This window comes from Bos indicus x Bos taurus, chromosome 19, assembly GCF_003369695.1.
Source record: "Bos indicus x Bos taurus breed Angus x Brahman F1 hybrid chromosome 19, Bos_hybrid_MaternalHap_v2.0, whole genome shotgun sequence".
NCBI classification, from domain to species: Eukaryota; Metazoa; Chordata; class Mammalia; order Artiodactyla; family Bovidae; genus Bos; species Bos indicus x Bos taurus.
In genome coordinates, this window is record NC_040094.1 from 56283000 (window position 1) to 56298990 (window position 15991).

The window sequence follows — 15991 nt, forward strand, 5'->3', positions numbered from 1 at the left end:
CCTCATCACTGGACATTGACAATCAAGGCTTCAATAATTTGACTGGATACAGGCAGCTTTCTTTTAGATTATACGGGCTTCAAAGTGTAAATCAACTGAATGACCACTACACAGCTCCGCACACAAACCCTGGGTTTGACTGGCTGGTGTTACTATATCCCATAAGGCAGTGGAGCGGGCTGGGGAGGCCTCCCATCCAGAACCTGGCCTCTGGCCCCTGCTTCTGAAGGGTCATTCCTCTCCATACAACACCGCTGCCTTAGAAACTTAAGACGGGTGACTAAGAAAAACGACATATAGGATTTAACCACTATAGCAGCTACTTGAGAAAGCATGGCTTCCTGAGGCCTGGAACCCTTTCCCCCCATATTTTATTTTTTCCCTATTCCCATCACATCTGTAGTTAGCAAACCAGTCAATTGTATAAGATCGATTTAGTGAGAAGCTTTAAACTTTCATTTATAAAAGAATGTGCTGATGCACAGAAGAAATCATTGCTCTTACAACAGGTCTCAATCTGAAATCCACAAATGCTAGTAAGTCAACTTTTAAATGTTTTAATTTGCTTTAAAGTTAAGCCCAAGACACTGTAGAAACCCACTGAGAAATGTTTTTTTAGGCTCAACACCTGTTTCCCCTTAGTCTTCAACAGAGCGTGTACATGCAAGTTTCATTTTACAATCACTGCAGTCCCCCCACTGCACCAAGATCATCTAAATTCTGTGTGTGGTATTGCACATGTTCTTAGTTATACCTTAATTTACAAGAGGCAATCCTGAAGGAACTCATTCTAAGCCATCGATCATTTTCCTGTGTGTTTGTGTGTAAGGCAGGCTAGTGGGTCCCAAATGCCTCTTTCCAGGAGACGGTGCAAGGGCCCAGTAAAGAGCACCCACCAAGTGCTGGGGGCATTTATATTCAGACGCCCTCTGAAGTCAAACATACAGGTTCAGGGAATCCCCTGGTGGTCCAATGGTTAGGACTCGGTGCTCTCACTGCCAAGGGCCATGGTTCACCTGCGGCAGAACTGAAAAAACAAAACACAAAAAACCCCTCCAGGTTCACTTGGGTCCCGCACAACAGTCAAGTCCACTCAGCAGCAGACTGTGACCCAGCAGGCAGACCTTCCCACCTTCTGGCACGCCCTTTCACTATGTCTGCTCTAGGCTGTCGGCTGCTTGGACCAGTTTTCTAGTTCTTTAAATCCCACCCCAAATACAGCTTCCTTGGTGACCGAACAAATATGTGACCTTACATATGAAAAGCTGCACATACCTCCCAACTTCAGCGGAAAAGAGAGGCAATCTGTGCCCACTTCAAGCGTGGCATTTCAATGGGAACAAAGCCCAGTGCCACTCTGCTACTCTCCTGCTCACAAGCCAGCCATGCCATTCAGACAAGAGCTGGGCTAACCCCAGGAGAGTGCCCTGCATGAACAAGGCACCTGGAAACCATGCTAGTGCCATGGTACCCCTTCTTTCCTGAATGTCAGGATACAGTAAAAAGACGAGAGATCAGATAGCCCTGAAGTGTGCTCACTGCCACAGCCGGCATACATCTTCCATTGCCGTCTGTCTCAAAGAGCGCATTCATTTTCTTGAAATATGTGACAAGCACTCTTTCATTCCACAGTAAGAGCATAAGCCAAATCTGGGCCACTTGCCCATTTCTGCCACCTCTTATAGCCTGTGCCCTCAGAGCCAAAGGGTGACAAGGCAGCCCACCACTGGTTTTCAAGTGGCAGAGGGATGGGGCCCCAGGACTGGGGTCTCGGCAGGGTACATAAGCACAACTCCCTTTGGAGTGCGTTCCGTCTGATCCCTTGTAAAGCCTGAACTGCTTTTAAGAGCCCAGAGCCAGCCCCTTAAGCCTCAGAACAGATTGTTTTCCCTCAGTCGAGATGTTCAGACAGGGATAACTAACCATCACAGGCTTGCGGGGATTCTTTCGGACACGTAAGATAAAAACAGCTTACGTTACAAACAACGCGAGAGGAACGGTTTCACTTGCTTTAGGTAAAGCAGGTCGGTCCTGTTACACACGCTGTGGACACCTAGCAAAGAAAACAGAATCTATGTCAAAGTCACCTTGCCACTCAGCACAACCCAAGGGCCGGGGAAACAAAACGAACATCCACCCAGGCCTGTTCCAAAGGTTTTCTCTATTACACACGAGAGAAATTCCACGTCGGGTCCAGGGCAGCCACCACAGCACTGCAGCCAGTGTCTTTTTCTGGAGTATCCTTTTCGGCCTCAAACTGAGGCTGTACCTGGCGGGGGGAAATTGCAAAGGAAAATTCAAGAAGGTCTACACAAGTATCTCTCGGATAGCTCATTGTTAATTCAGGCATTAAACAAACAAACAAACCAAATAAACCAGGCCTCAATTTCTCTAAAGCAAACCTAGGAAACTGAGTCTCAGATATCCAGATTCCACACTCAAAGGCCTTTTTTCGGCCTTCAGACAGGGATAACTTCACATCATCATGGACTCAGCTCCCCACCCAGCTGCCAGTCCACAGCACTGACATCCACAGCACAAGCAAACCATGTTCTCCTTACCAAATTCCTTCCTTTCTCAGGAACTCATTCAATCTTATCTGCTTTATTAGAACGTGCTTTCCCTCACGGGCAAAAACTTTATATCTAGTGCCTAGCTGTACCCAGCGTCCCAGACCTGACACGCTGACAGTTCCTGTCCTTTTAAAGCCAGGGTCTCCCTGAGCACAAAGTGTCTAGTAGCCAAGTAAATCTTCCAGCATCTTTGAGCTGTCAGTAAAAATGTCTCAAACAGTGCAGATTACTTCTTCCAGCCAGACCACTGAAGGCCAGCTGCGCAAAGGGTGCCTGAGGCCAAGAAACATCAACACCAAGCAAGGTCACTTCTCCTTTGCTCACCTCTGTATGCAAAACGATATTGCAGAGCGACCATGTGGCTTTCAGTTCTTTAAGATAGGGATTATAGATCTGCCCTGAGAGCTACTTAAAAATAGCCAGTACTATAACCTTGCTGTAATAAAAATCCCTGAGCTAAAAGTAGATCAGATCATCTCACTGTTCCTCCACATCTGCTATTAAATGGCCACACGTGATCCTTGGGCCACACTCTAGAGCCATCTCACCCATCTTAGCATGGCCGGAGGTGGGGTCCAGGAACATTCTATAGGTGCAGAGCCAGATCTAAAAAGCACCACTCCTGTCTTTTAGAGACAAAGAAACAAGGTTCTGGTGTGGTTACCTGCTAACAGGCTAAGACTGGAGTCTCAGTCTAACAGTGGGTTTCAACTTTAACTCTACATTTTGGGTGGGGAGTTCTTTGTCGGGGTGGTGGGGGGCCTGTCATGTGCACTACAGGGTAATTAGGGGCATTGCCTGGATCCCAGCAACACCCTCCACCCCTAGTTGAGAACCACTAGTCGAACTCAATGACCAGCTGTTCAACTACATCTCACTAAAGCTTAATAATAATGTCCCCCTTCCAAAATCACTTATAGCTATATTTTTATGGCTCTTAAAAAAAATAACCTAGTTGTGTAACTTTGGGCAGGTGAACTCATTAATTCAGTTTACTTACTCGGGAGCAACATAGGGAAAACATCTACCTCATACTGCTGTAACAATCACTGTGAGGGTACTTGGTGAGGGGTCTAGGAAAGAGTTCATACTACTTCTCTGGGCACTAAAAGGAAAAACTATTCAAGAAGGTCTACACAAGTATCTCTCAGATAGCTGTTAATGTCTGGGAAGACCCACACATCTCTGAAATCTAACAAGCCAACACTTAAAGGAACCATAATCTATGCAATTCTGTGAAAATTAAAACTCTTACCATTTATCTCATCACAAGGATCCTTACATCCCTGGATGACGGCTTTCTTGTGACTTTTTCAAAGCCCACAGCCTACATCTTTATTCTAAAAGAGAAATATGGATAACACATTAACAGGAACAAACTTACTCATTCCCAAGAACATAATTTAAAACGTTGAGCCTCAGCAAGTTAGAATTCCTCACAACAGAAGTCTTTTCAGACAGGGATAACTTTAAATCATCCTCAGCTCAACCAGTAAGGAACATTTCTAAATCTCAATCAACTTTAAAGCTCAAGTTCCAAGTCCCCCTTTTACCCGTGAATGCAGTGGCACCCACTTTCGTTTCAAAGAGCGACACCTAGTGGCCCCAATTACACTGGCACAGAGACCATCCTCATTTCTGGATTCTGGGTAGGACCCCCAACTGGTCCTGAGTCAGCCAGGATTCAGAGCTGCGGTGTGTGGCAGGCTTTAAGACCATCTCGGCTTTCTCATTTCTGTTGCCCACCCAAGTTCCTGCCTACATGCATCCTTACCTATTTCAGACTTCCATTCGTTACTTCTAAGCAGGTCTGCTGCTCACCGTCTCTGCAGATGCCAAAGAAAGCCTGTGGACAATAAAAACGTAAGCATGTTAAGGGTCGCTATAAAACTGCAGCCTTCCAAACAAAGTCTACCACGCCACTGATTATCAGCTGTAGAATTAAGTGAAAATTGATTGGGGCTGTCCTCTACGCTCTCCAACAGGAAGCCAAATATTTAGACGTTAATACCCTGGATGCGAGCTTGCCCCGTGGGAGGACCTGGGGGCCAGCAGGGCCGCTGAGCCTGGAAGCTCAGCGCTTGGGTGGCCGTGAGGCCTGGGAGGTGCGCAGGATGGAAGAGACGCTCTCCCCCAGGAGGGACGCTCCGATGCCAAAGGTGGGCTTGGGCTCTCTCTCCCTTCAGTAACAAAAACTCACACCCTTTGGAAAGTGTTTTCTCACCTCAGTTAATCCTCCCAACCACCTATGGGGGTGGGGGTTGGGGGAACCAGGCCTAGCGTCACTATTTCGCCTTCAAGCAGCGGAAGGCCAAGTATGCTAGCGCCGTATCAAGAAATAAGCTGTTTACCCACCTCCACAGCCTTCCCTCGGCCCAAGAGCCGAAGTTGCTGGCCTTGCTGGAACCACAGCGAGGAAGCCATGACTTCCAGCCATGCAGCCCGCATCGGAAGAGGGGGCGGGTTTCCGCCTGCGCGCAAGTCTTCACGGAAGTCTCGCGCGAACTCTCGCGCTATTGAGAAAGGGCTACTGGGAAATGTAGTGTGATCGACGGCCGCTGAGGGGCGCCCGAGTTCCCGAAGCCCGGGTAAAATGGTGGCCGCCACTGGGGACAGTAGAGAGCCCCCGGCGGCTAGAAAACGAAGACCGACGGTCGTTTCGGTCACAAAGTCGCTATCTGTTGAGTGAACAGGCTGTGCCTGGCCGAGACTGGCTGGATGGTGGAGGCCGCAGAAAGTTCGAGGGGGCTTCCAGAGGAACGACTGAGGGAGCTCGGGCCCCGCCGGACTTCGTAGTTAATTGCTCGACGGATTTTATTAGAGTCATGGAGGGGGTGGTTACGTTAGTGAAGGAAAAGGAGATTCCCGGGGAATTCGTTGTTCGACGTCCCGCTCCGTTGCTCTTAGTTGGGGCGCGGGCGGCAGAGGGCGCCCGAGAGCGACGCATCGGGCCGGGCCGGGCCGGGCCAGGCTCGAAATTCCCCTGAACCCCAGGGGCGCCATGCAAAAATAATTATACTTTACGAAAAGAACAGAGTAGTGTAACACCGTCTGCTACTGCTGAGGGCTGTTTTTCAGGCAGTCACCCCGGCTTTAGTTTTGAAATTGTAAAAGGGCAAAACAACGACTAGAGTCAGAGCCAGAATGTATACCTATTTGGAAATTAAATGTGCGGACTTCCCTGGCAATCCAGTGATTGACTCTGGGCTTCCAGTGCAGGAAACACTGGTTCGATCCTTGGTCAGGGAACTAAGATCTCACGTGCCGCATGTCCTACGACAGATAGTAATAATAATCATAATAGTAAAGTTGCAAGACCACGAAGCCTTTTCTACATCACCCTTTCCCCATTCTCACCAGCCCTTTAGCAATGATCTCAGTGGCATTTAAGTCTGGATTAAATTGTTCTGTGTGTAGTAATATGTTTCGGGGACTTATTTTCAAGTTACCACATTTGTTAATGTTTGCCTTCCTTAATTTGATTGTAAGCTCTTCAAGGCAGAAGTCTAATTTGTTTTTTTTTTTTTTTAATTCTTCACAGACCTAGTTGGTATTCCACTGCCTCTGCTCACAGTAAGTACTCCACAAATACAATCATTAACTCCGCAATAGCTCCAATTGTGTGAAATTGGCCCCTAAGTTTCTCTGTTTTACCCTTGAAGACAAATTATTTTGTACAATACCAAAAGAAAGAATGAGGTCTCTCCCCGCAGACTAAATGTATTTCAGGCTCTAAGTGTGGAATTTGCCAAAAGCTGCTTGTGTGTAGGCAGGTGATCTGCTGGCAAAACAATAATGATAGCTAATGCTTTATAGCACTTACTGTGAGACATTCACTCCTTGAGTACTTTATGGATATTAATTTGTTTCATCCTCACCACTGCATGGTGAAGTGCGTTATCACTACTCCTGTTTTTACAAATGGGGAAAGAGGAACATTGAAATGTTATGTAACTTGCCCCAGTTCACACACTAGTAACTGGTGGAATCGGGGTTTGATCCTAGCTTGTAGAGTCTGTACTTTTACGATGAAGTTATACTGCACTATGAGTATGTATATATAAATTGATCTTATATAGAAGGGTTTGGGGTTGTGGGGGAGGGGAAGGAAAACAGATTTTGTGTGTTTCCATGGGCGGTTAGGGATGAAACTGACAAGTGGGGTGTGGATGATGGGCACCTGTTCCAGTTCCCAGCCATTTTCTGGCAGGAAGAGTGAGGATGAGAGACTGCAGGAGCTGATCTGTGAAAGACCGAGGGCTATGGGCTCCTGCGGGGCTGTCTGAAAAAGTGAAAATGTTAGTCACTCAGTTGTGTTGACTCTGCAATCCCATGGACTGTAGCCTGCCAGGTTCCTCTGTCCATGGGATTTCCCAGGCAAGAATACTGGAATTGGTTGCCATTACCTTCTCCAGAGGATGTTCCCAACGAAGGGATTGAATCCGGGTGCCCTACATTGCAGGCAAGGGGCTGTCTTGGGTCCCAGACCAATTGCCACCCAGTGTGCAGTGAGGGCTGTTCATCCCAGCTCTGGAAGGGCCACTGTGCCAGAGGACACAGTGGAGCTTTCACACCTGACAGGGCCCTTGGTAGAACAACAGCAGGCTCACGGCGGATGGGGTGTCACGGGCTGCTGGGCTGTGGCCAAGTGCCTGAGCAAAACGCAGCGAGCCCTTGTGCCCGAGTACGTGTCAGGTGCACTGCACAGGCCACCCGGAAATAACCGGGAAACACACAATGCGCCAGCGTTCCTGAATGAGGGCAAGGGCTCAGAGCTATTGAGAGGGGAATGCTAATGTTGTTGTGACTTCATTTGCTGGTGAGCTCTAGGACATTTGAATTTTACATTATTCAAGGCCAGTGTAGACCTATATTTGTTACATGGAGAGTCACACAGTCTAGAGATAAATGACAGAAGTAGATCAGAAGCTTTACAGGGCAGGAGTCCCCAGGGCTGTGCAGGGACCTTGGCTCTGATTGCAGAGGGGAAATCTGGTCAGCTGACCTGCTGCGCTCAGGCAGTCAGCTCACGGAGTTCCATTCACTGATAGGATTTCAGTTCAGTTCAGTCGCTCAGTTGTGTCTGACTCTTTCCGATCCCATGGACTGCAGCACGCCAGGCTTCCCTGTCCATCACCAACTCCCAGAGTTCACCCAAACCCATGTCCATTGAGTTGGTGATGCCATCCAACCATCTCATCCTCTGTTGTCCCCTTCTCCTCCCACCTTCAATCTTTCACAGCATCAGGGTCTTTTCAAATGAGTCAATTCTTCACATCAGGTGGCCAAAGTATTGGAGTTTCAGTTTCAGCATCAGTCCTTCCAATGAATAGTCAGTACTGATTTCCTTTAGGATGGACTGGTTGAGTCTCCTTGCAGTCCAAGGGACTCTCAAGAGTCTTCTCCAACACCACAGTTCAAAAGCATCAATTCTCCAATGCTCAGCTTTCTTTATAGTCCAACTCTCAACATCCATACATGACTACTGGAAAAACCATAGCTTTGACTAGATGGACCTTTGTTGGCAAAGTAATGTCTCTGCTTTTTAATATGCTCTCTAGGTTGATCATAACTTTTCTTCCAAGGAGCAAGCATCTCTTAATTTCATTGCTGCAGTCAACCATCTGCAGTGATTTTGGTGCCCCCAAAAATAAAGTCTGACACTGTTTCCACTGTTTCCCCAAATATTTGCCATGAAGTGATGGGACCAGATGCCATGATCTTAGTTTTCTGAATGTTGAGCTTTAAGCCAACTTTTTCACCCTCTTCTTTCACTCTCATCAAGTGGCTCTTTAGTTTTTCTTCACTTTCTGCCATAAGGGTGGTGTCATCTGCATATCTGAGGTTATTGATATTTCTCCCGGCAGTCTTGATTCCAGCTTGTGCTTCATCCAGCCCAGGGTTTCTCATGATGTACTCTGCATATAAGTTAAATAAGCAGGGTGACAATATACAGCCTTGATGTACTCCTTTTCCTATTTGGAACCAGTCTGTTGTTCCATGTCCAGTTCTAACTGTTGCTTCTTGACCTGTATATAGATTCCTCAGGAGGCAGGTCAGGTGGTCTGGTATTCCCATCTCTTGAAGAATTTTCCAGTTTGTTGTGATCCACACAATCAAAGACTTTGGTGTAGTCAATAAAGCAGAAGTAGATGTTTTTCTGGAACTCTCTTGCCTTTTTGATGATCCATTGGATGTTGGCAATTTGATCTCTGGTTCCTCTGCCTTTTCTGAATCCAGCTTGAACATGTGGAAGTTCACGGTTAATGTACTGTTGAAGCCTGGCTGGGAGAATTTAAGCATTACTTCACTAGCGTGTGAGATGAGTGCAATTGTGTGGTAGTTTGAGCATTCTTTGGCATTGCCTTTCTTTGGGATTGGAATGAAAACTGACCTTTTCCCAGTCCTGTGGCCACTGCTGAGTTTTCCAAATTTAAGACTTGGTATTATTCAAAAACTGTCTTCCCAGGTGGCTCAGTGGTAAAGAATCCACCTGCCAATCTGCCTCCAGGAGACCCTGGAGATGTGGGTTCAATCCCTGGGTGGGGAAGAGTCCCCTGGCAAAGGAAATAGCAACCTGCTCCAGTATTCTTGCCTTGGAATTCCCGTGGATAGAGGAACCTGGTGGGCTATAGTCCATGGGGTTGCAAAGAGCGGGACACAACTGAGCAACTGAGCACACACATTTGAAACCCACATTAATAGAAAAGAGTCTTTAAATATTGAGGTTAATGTCTTAACTGGAAAGTTGTGTTTAATTTTATGAATAAGAACACGAAGGAGGAGCAGTATTTCCCGAGCAGTTGGCTGCTTACATGGGGAGCAGTTTCTCCAGTGATATTCCCACCTGTGTGGCAGGCACCCTTAGCCCCACCACTGCCCGTCCTCCATGTGACGAACACCGCAGAGCTGCTGGGAGGCAAGCCCCGTCTCTGCCCCAAGGAGTGAGTCTTGAATAGTCTGCACCAGGCCCATGAGAAATCTCTTCCCTTCACCAGGAGTTGGTTTAGAAAATGATCTGCAGTGCAGTTCTGCCACATTTGGGAAGGTTTTCTAGTTTTGAAAAACAACAGCCTGCCTTCTGGTTTTGGGACCCCATGAAGTAATGCCTGAGAGCATGGAAGCCATCCTGTGTCCGGAAGGGCTGCTTCCTAGGAAGAGCGGAAAGTCGGCAGTGATGGACAGAACAAGCTTGAGTCCTGGAAGATGCTTTTGAGCTGCTGGAGAAGCCAGTCCCGATGTCCCCAGCCTTTAGACCTTTAGTTTGATTCAGAGACACATGTTTTTTCATGTCAATATTTCTAAATGTGGGAGGCATCCTGTGAGCACTGGCATCTTAGTTTGAGTGAAATACAGAGTGGGAGATTTTAAAAAAGAAACCTCCTTATTGTTTAAGCCATCTTAAGCTGGGTGTTCATTAGAATGATATGACTCCAAATGATAGGACTGACATATCCCAAATCATCCTCTCTTTTTTGTTGGTAATTATTCTCGGGAAGAATGGGCCATGGCAAAATAAAGATGAACTGACACAATCAAATTACCATCCTGAAAAAAATAATAGCTGGTGTACAGTGTTGACTCCATGCTAGGCACTGTTTTAAGTGCCTTTAAAAAAAAAAAAACAAAAAACCACTTTATATACTGAACCTCTGTAGTGGTCCACTGGATCTGCCTGCCAATGTAGTAGACACAGGTTTGATCCCGTGTCTAGGAAGTCTCCACATGCCGCGGGGCGACCGAGCCCATGCACCACAACAGAGTAGCCCCCTGCTCGCCACAGCTAGAAACAGCCCATATCCAGCAATGAAGACCTAGCACAACCAAAGATAAATAAATAGAAGAATATATATATTTTTAAAAACCTCTTTAATTGAGATATGAGTGACATACAAAAAGCTGCCCAAATTTAATGTATAAAACTTGATGACCCTAACCACCTTCAGTTGGCTATTTCATTTGACTCTCACAACAGCTCTGTCATTATCCTTCCGTTTTTCAACTCAAGTGCAGAAAAATGAAAGTCATTAGTGTGTGAAGGCACTGGGAACTCAGTTGAGCCTCCAGACCTATGGTCCTAACCATTGTGCTGGGTTTCCTGGAAAGATACACTGTAACAGTGGCTCATGTTTTGCTAACTCCAGTGATTTTAATTCATCCAGCTCGAAAGCATATCCTCAAAGCACAGAGGATATTTTCCACTTCAATTTCTCAGGACTGTGAAAGAGGACCACAAATCCCGTTCAGCAGAAATCTGGGACCATTGCACAGAGCTTTTAACTTTCTGGAGAAGAAACAGGACAACATGTACCCTGTTTATTGAGAATGGATGACCTTGGGTTGCAGTGGATTCCTTCCTGTGGTGACCAGTAGCACACGTTTCATTTGCCTGCTCTGCAGATCTGTTGCCGCTCATAAAATTATTGCTTAATAGGCTTTTTAAAAATAAGTGAATTTGAAGGATACATAATATGCCATTGACCTTTCCTCCTGTTTTCTGGACATGACTCCCCTTCCCAGAAACCCCTTCTCATAACTGCTGCAGCACCTGCTCTCATGCTGTTTGTTTCCTTTGCCTGGACATTTCCTTCCCTTTGTCCTTCCCTTTGTGCGTATCAAGTCCCGACTCATGCTTCAGCCTCTCCTTTGCGAAGTCTGACCTGAGATGCTCAGACAGTCCCCTGGCTCCTTCCAGAGTTCCCACGGTTGGCTGATGTAGCACATGCTCTGCGACCAAGCGGACCTGGAGTCGGGTCCCAGCTCTGCTGATGTGAGCTAAATAACCCCTGGCAGATGACTTCACCTCTCTCTGATAAGAGGCTCCTTATCTGCAGCAGGAGGAGGTGGAGGCTCTCACGAACCCGGTAGGACCATTTAGGACTGTGTGTGCAAAGCACCTAGCATGTGCAGGGAAGCACACAGTGAGTGGAGCTCTTATTATGTGAACATCCTTCTTTTAATACCCAATATTTTATGATCCCACCACTTCGTGGGAAATAGATGGGGAAACAGTGGAAACAGTGTCAGACTTTATTTTTCTGGGCTCCAAAATCACTACAGATGGTGACTGCAGCCATGAAATTAAAAGACGCTTACTCCTTGGAAGGAAAGTTATGACCAACCTAGATAGCATATTCAAAAGCAGAGACATTACTTTGCCAACAAAGGTTCGTCTAGTCAAGGCTATGGTTTTCCTGTGGTCATGTATGGATGTGAGAGTTAAACTGTGAAGAAAGCTGAGCGCTGAAGAATTGATGCTTTTGAACTGTGGTGTTGGAGAAGACTCTTGAGAGTCCCTTGGACTGCAAGGAGATCCAACCAGTGCATTCTGAAGGAGATCAGCCCTGGGATTTCTTTGGAAGGAATGATGCTAAAGCTGAAACTCCAGTACTTTGGCCACCTCATGCTAAGAGTTGACTCATTGGAAAAGACTCTGATGCTGGGAGGGATTGGGGGCAGGAGGAGAAGGGGACGACAGAGGATGAGATGGCTGGATGGCATCGCTGACTCGATGGACGTGAGTCTGAGTGAACTCCGGGAGTTGGTGATGGACAGGGAGGCCTGGTGTGCTGCGATTCATGGGGTCGCAAAGAGTCGGACACGACTGAGTGACTGATCTGATCTGATTTTATGATAATTTGTTTTCATGTCTGGCTTTTCCACTAGACGGTAAGCAAGACAAGAGTCAAAGCTTTATTCTTGTTTGTTTGCTTTTTTAACTCTTTAAGTCATCTTTATTGAGGCATAATTTACATACAATAAAATGCATCCATTTAAAAATGTACAGTGCAGTAGTCCCATAAGTGTATACACCTATGCAGCCACGACCCCTTCGTGGTTTAGAACATTTTCACCCCCCAGAGATCCCCTTCACACCCTTTTACAGTCAATCTCCATCCAGCCCTGGCCCCAGACAGCCACTGATCTGCTTTGTGTCACTACAGCTTCGTTTTGCCCATTCTAGAATTTCATATGAATAGAAGCCTACAGCAGGTACTCTTTTGTGTCTGGTTTCCCTCAATTACCCATGCTGTAGCTCGTAACAGTCGTTCATTTCCTTTTTAATTACTGAGTATTAGTCCATCAGATAAATATACCTCAATATTTTTATCCATGCACATGTTGATGGACATTTGGGCTGTTGGAACTATGATTAATAAAGCTGCAATGAACATTTTTATACAGATCTGTCTGTGGACATAAGTTTTCATTTCTCTTGGATAACTGCAAGGGAAACTGCCAAACTGGTATCCCCAGTGGTTTGCGTTGCTTACATTCTCCCAAGCAATGTGTTTCAGAGTTACGCTGGTTCCGCACCCTCAGCAGGACCTGTTATGGTCAGTCTTAACGCTAGCCATTCTTGTGGGCGTGTTGCAGTATCTCACTGTGGTCTTAACATGCATCTCCCTGTTGACTGTGATGTTGAGCATCTTTCTGTGTATATTGGCCCTACGTATACTTCTTTATGACGAGTGTATTAAAACCCTCCCTTTTTTATTGGCCTATCATGTTACTGACTTGTGAAAGTTCTTTATATATTCTGGACACAAGTCCTGTCTCAGATATTTGCTTGGGAGATACTTTCTCCTAGTCTTTCCGGTTTTGATTTAGTCCAGTTTATCCATTTTGTTTTTATGGTTAGTGCTTTCTATTTTCTGTCATCAAGATTTCCCTTTCTCTGTTGAATCACCTTTGTCCTGTCTTTGGATCCCATCAATCTGTGTGTATGTCCTTTGGAACTGCCTCCTCCGCCGCCCACCCCTCCGCCCTGCCACACTGTCTTGAACTCTGATGGTGCCTCCTCACCCTAGTAAGACCGCCGTGGTCTGCATGTTCTGCCCCCTGCCCCCCCGCCGCAGGCAGGGAACTGTCTGAGGCAGATGCCCAGGAAGTCGTGAGGTCACCATCCTGTGTGCTGCCTGTCGTCAAGTGTCTGTTTCTTATATTTTGCTCAGTTTTCTAGTTGTTTGTGGCAGGAAGTCTTAATTCACTTTGGCATCCACAGTGCCTGGCACACAGACACTCCATAAATGTCTGTTGAGTGAGCGAGTCCTTGTTAGCACCTCCAGACACAGTCCATTAGAGTCTCTTGATTGGGAGAAGTTCTGGGGCCCCCAGAGGTCATCTGATTGGTCCCCTTCATCTTAGTAGTTCTTTTCCTGAGGACAGCCGTTAGTCCTTTCCGTCGCCAGTGCCAGCCCACCTGATTCCCACACATGCCTGTTAAATGGGGAGGTGGAGGTCCAGAGAAGGAACCGTCACGTGGTCAGGCAGTGTCTGGCTGGCAGAACTGGGCCTGCCAGGCCGAGGTCTTGGTCTTGTTCTAACTGGAAGGGCAGGCACTGTCTCTTTCTTCGCTGTCTCACTCCCAACACCTAATACAAGATTTGTATGTTGCGGGCTCCCAATATGTGCTTGTCAAATAAACAAGCAAGTGAATACATTAATAGTCTCCTTTAATGCTTAATTCAGCTGGCTTCTGCACGTGACATTAAGTGGATGTGTGTGTCTTCACCAAAGAATGGGATTGGCCCTTCCCACTTAGGCTCACAGGTCATAGTCATGGGTTACTTCTGTTTTCATTTTCTGTCCACCCTCTAGGCTTAGTCCCCACTAGGGGGCATGTGCATCCCTCAGAGAGGGTCTATAGTCCTTATGTACCAGGACTCATTTCCAGTTTAAGTCAGGGGCTCCCTCTCAAAGCCACCTGCTCGAAGCCCTCCCCCTCCTCCAGCTCCCCCTCCAGCCAGGCTGCTGGCTGTGTCCTCTCTCTCTGCCCTGGTTGAAGGGGACAGCAGATTGGCAGTGGCTTTGAGTGCTGGCCTGTCTGTCTGTCACCCCTGCTGGTGGCCACTGCCTCCTCCCTGAGAGGATGACAGATCCTGCAGAGCCCGCTCTCCTTTCCCCGGTCAGCTGGCAAGCAAGGACTAGCCATTTCAGAACCATGGGTTGAACCTTGAACCATGGGTCCCAGAAGAGAGAGCACACAGATAATCCTGGCAGAGCCCTCCCGGCCCACCTGCAGAGGCACCGCCCAGGCCAGGCCACGACTGGTTCCCTGGGCCTGGAGGCCGGGTCACCCTGGCTTTCCTCAAGACTCAGGCCCTTCCTGCCCTGCCAGCTCATGAGCTCCGGTATCACATTGCCCGAGCACAGGTCCTGGCTTTGCCACCAGCTGTGAGTGACCTTGAATGAGTTCTGTGAACCTCACTTTCCTTATTGGGTCAATGAGGTTAACAGCAGTTCCTGCCTCATAAATGAGACAGTGCTTATAAATAAAGCTCTTGGCACAGCGCCTGGCACAGAGTGTTTGAGACCTATTAGCCATTATTATTAATAGTAGTAGTATCATTATCATCATCAAAGTAAATCTCAGTATCAGCCACTTGGCTCTTCTTCTGTTGAGGCTCTATCTCAAGATCTTGAGCTTCTCTAGCAGTGGGGCGCCTGCAGAGGGGGCCCGGGAGCAGCGGGGCCAGCTGGGCCCCCTGCTGTTGTGTCAGCGTGGCTGCCTCAGATGGGGCCGTGTCCCGCCAGTCTAAGACTGGGCCTCTGCTCTCTGCCCCCGCCCAGGACCGTCTTGTCCGTAGACATACAGTCACACATTTGGGATGGGCCAGTACTCTCCCCGGTTGCTTCTGCACCCCAGGGTCATGCCAGACGCAGCTGCTGCGGCTGCCTCCCTTGCTCCCCCGCCCCACCCCCGCTGCCTCATAAGTTCTCTGGTCGTGTCCCAGTCTCCCAGGCTCCAGGAGAGACTGGCAGCGGCACTGAGCCTCAGCTGCAGAAGTCGCAGACGACAGCACCTCCTTGCCTCCTGCTGCTGCCCTCGGCTGCCCTGCAATTCCTAGCAGCCTTTTCCCTGTCACTCAGGCTTCCATGGCAGGGAGATTAGCATTCAGACAGAGGGTAGAAGAGCATCAGGGCAACTGCCGCCTGTCTTCTCTGGAGCTAAGAAGCGGAGCCTCTTGGGGGGCAGGTGTCCAGGCCAGGACCGTCCCTACCCCCTGGAGGTTGGGATGGGGTTCTAGGTACCCAGAAGCGACAGCAGCAGGCTCTTGTACCGTCTCACTGGGTGCTGGGTCTTACTTGGTGGCCCCCACCCAGCAGTGCCACCCTCTACTCTTTATTTCAGAGTTGCCAAGTGCCCGGTGGTCGTCTATGTGGAAAGACAGGCCAGGAGGGCTCTGGGAAAGAGGGGAGGGACTCTAGCTGTTAGATTTACCTAATGATTGTTCTATAATTGTTCAGTAACTGACAGTTTACAAACACAATCCCACTAGCTCACATATATTGAACACTTAGTAACGTGGTAAGCACGCTACTGCTGCTGCTAAGTCACTTCAGTCGTGTCCGACTCTGTGCGACCCCATAGACGGCAGCCCAGCAGGCTCCCCTGTCCCTGGAATTCTCCAGGC

General features: G+C 47.8%; 1 long non-coding RNA gene and 2 other non-coding genes across 4 annotated transcripts; all 3 read right to left on the minus strand.

The window, feature by feature from the left end:
* Positions 1–541: 541 nt before the first annotated feature.
* Positions 542–5037, minus strand: LOC113877914. Of its 2 annotated transcripts, none has more exons than XR_003506859.1 (6): positions 4929–5037; positions 4348–4419; positions 3829–3913; positions 2173–2269; positions 1976–2053; positions 542–1027 (listed from the first exon to the last, which is right to left on the minus strand). It is a non-coding gene; the product is annotated as an uncharacterized LOC113877914 (long non-coding RNA). The 2 variants fall into 2 exon arrangements; XR_003506860.1 differs by having other exon boundaries at positions 1924–2053.
* LOC113878643 lies at positions 2411–2495 on the minus strand. Its single transcript, XR_003507066.1, has one exon. It is a non-coding gene; the product is annotated as a small nucleolar RNA R38 (small nucleolar RNA).
* On the minus strand, positions 3985–4062 carry LOC113878642. The gene has a single exon (XR_003507065.1). It is a non-coding gene; the product is annotated as a small nucleolar RNA R38 (small nucleolar RNA).
* Positions 5038–15991: the final 10954 nt, after the last annotated feature.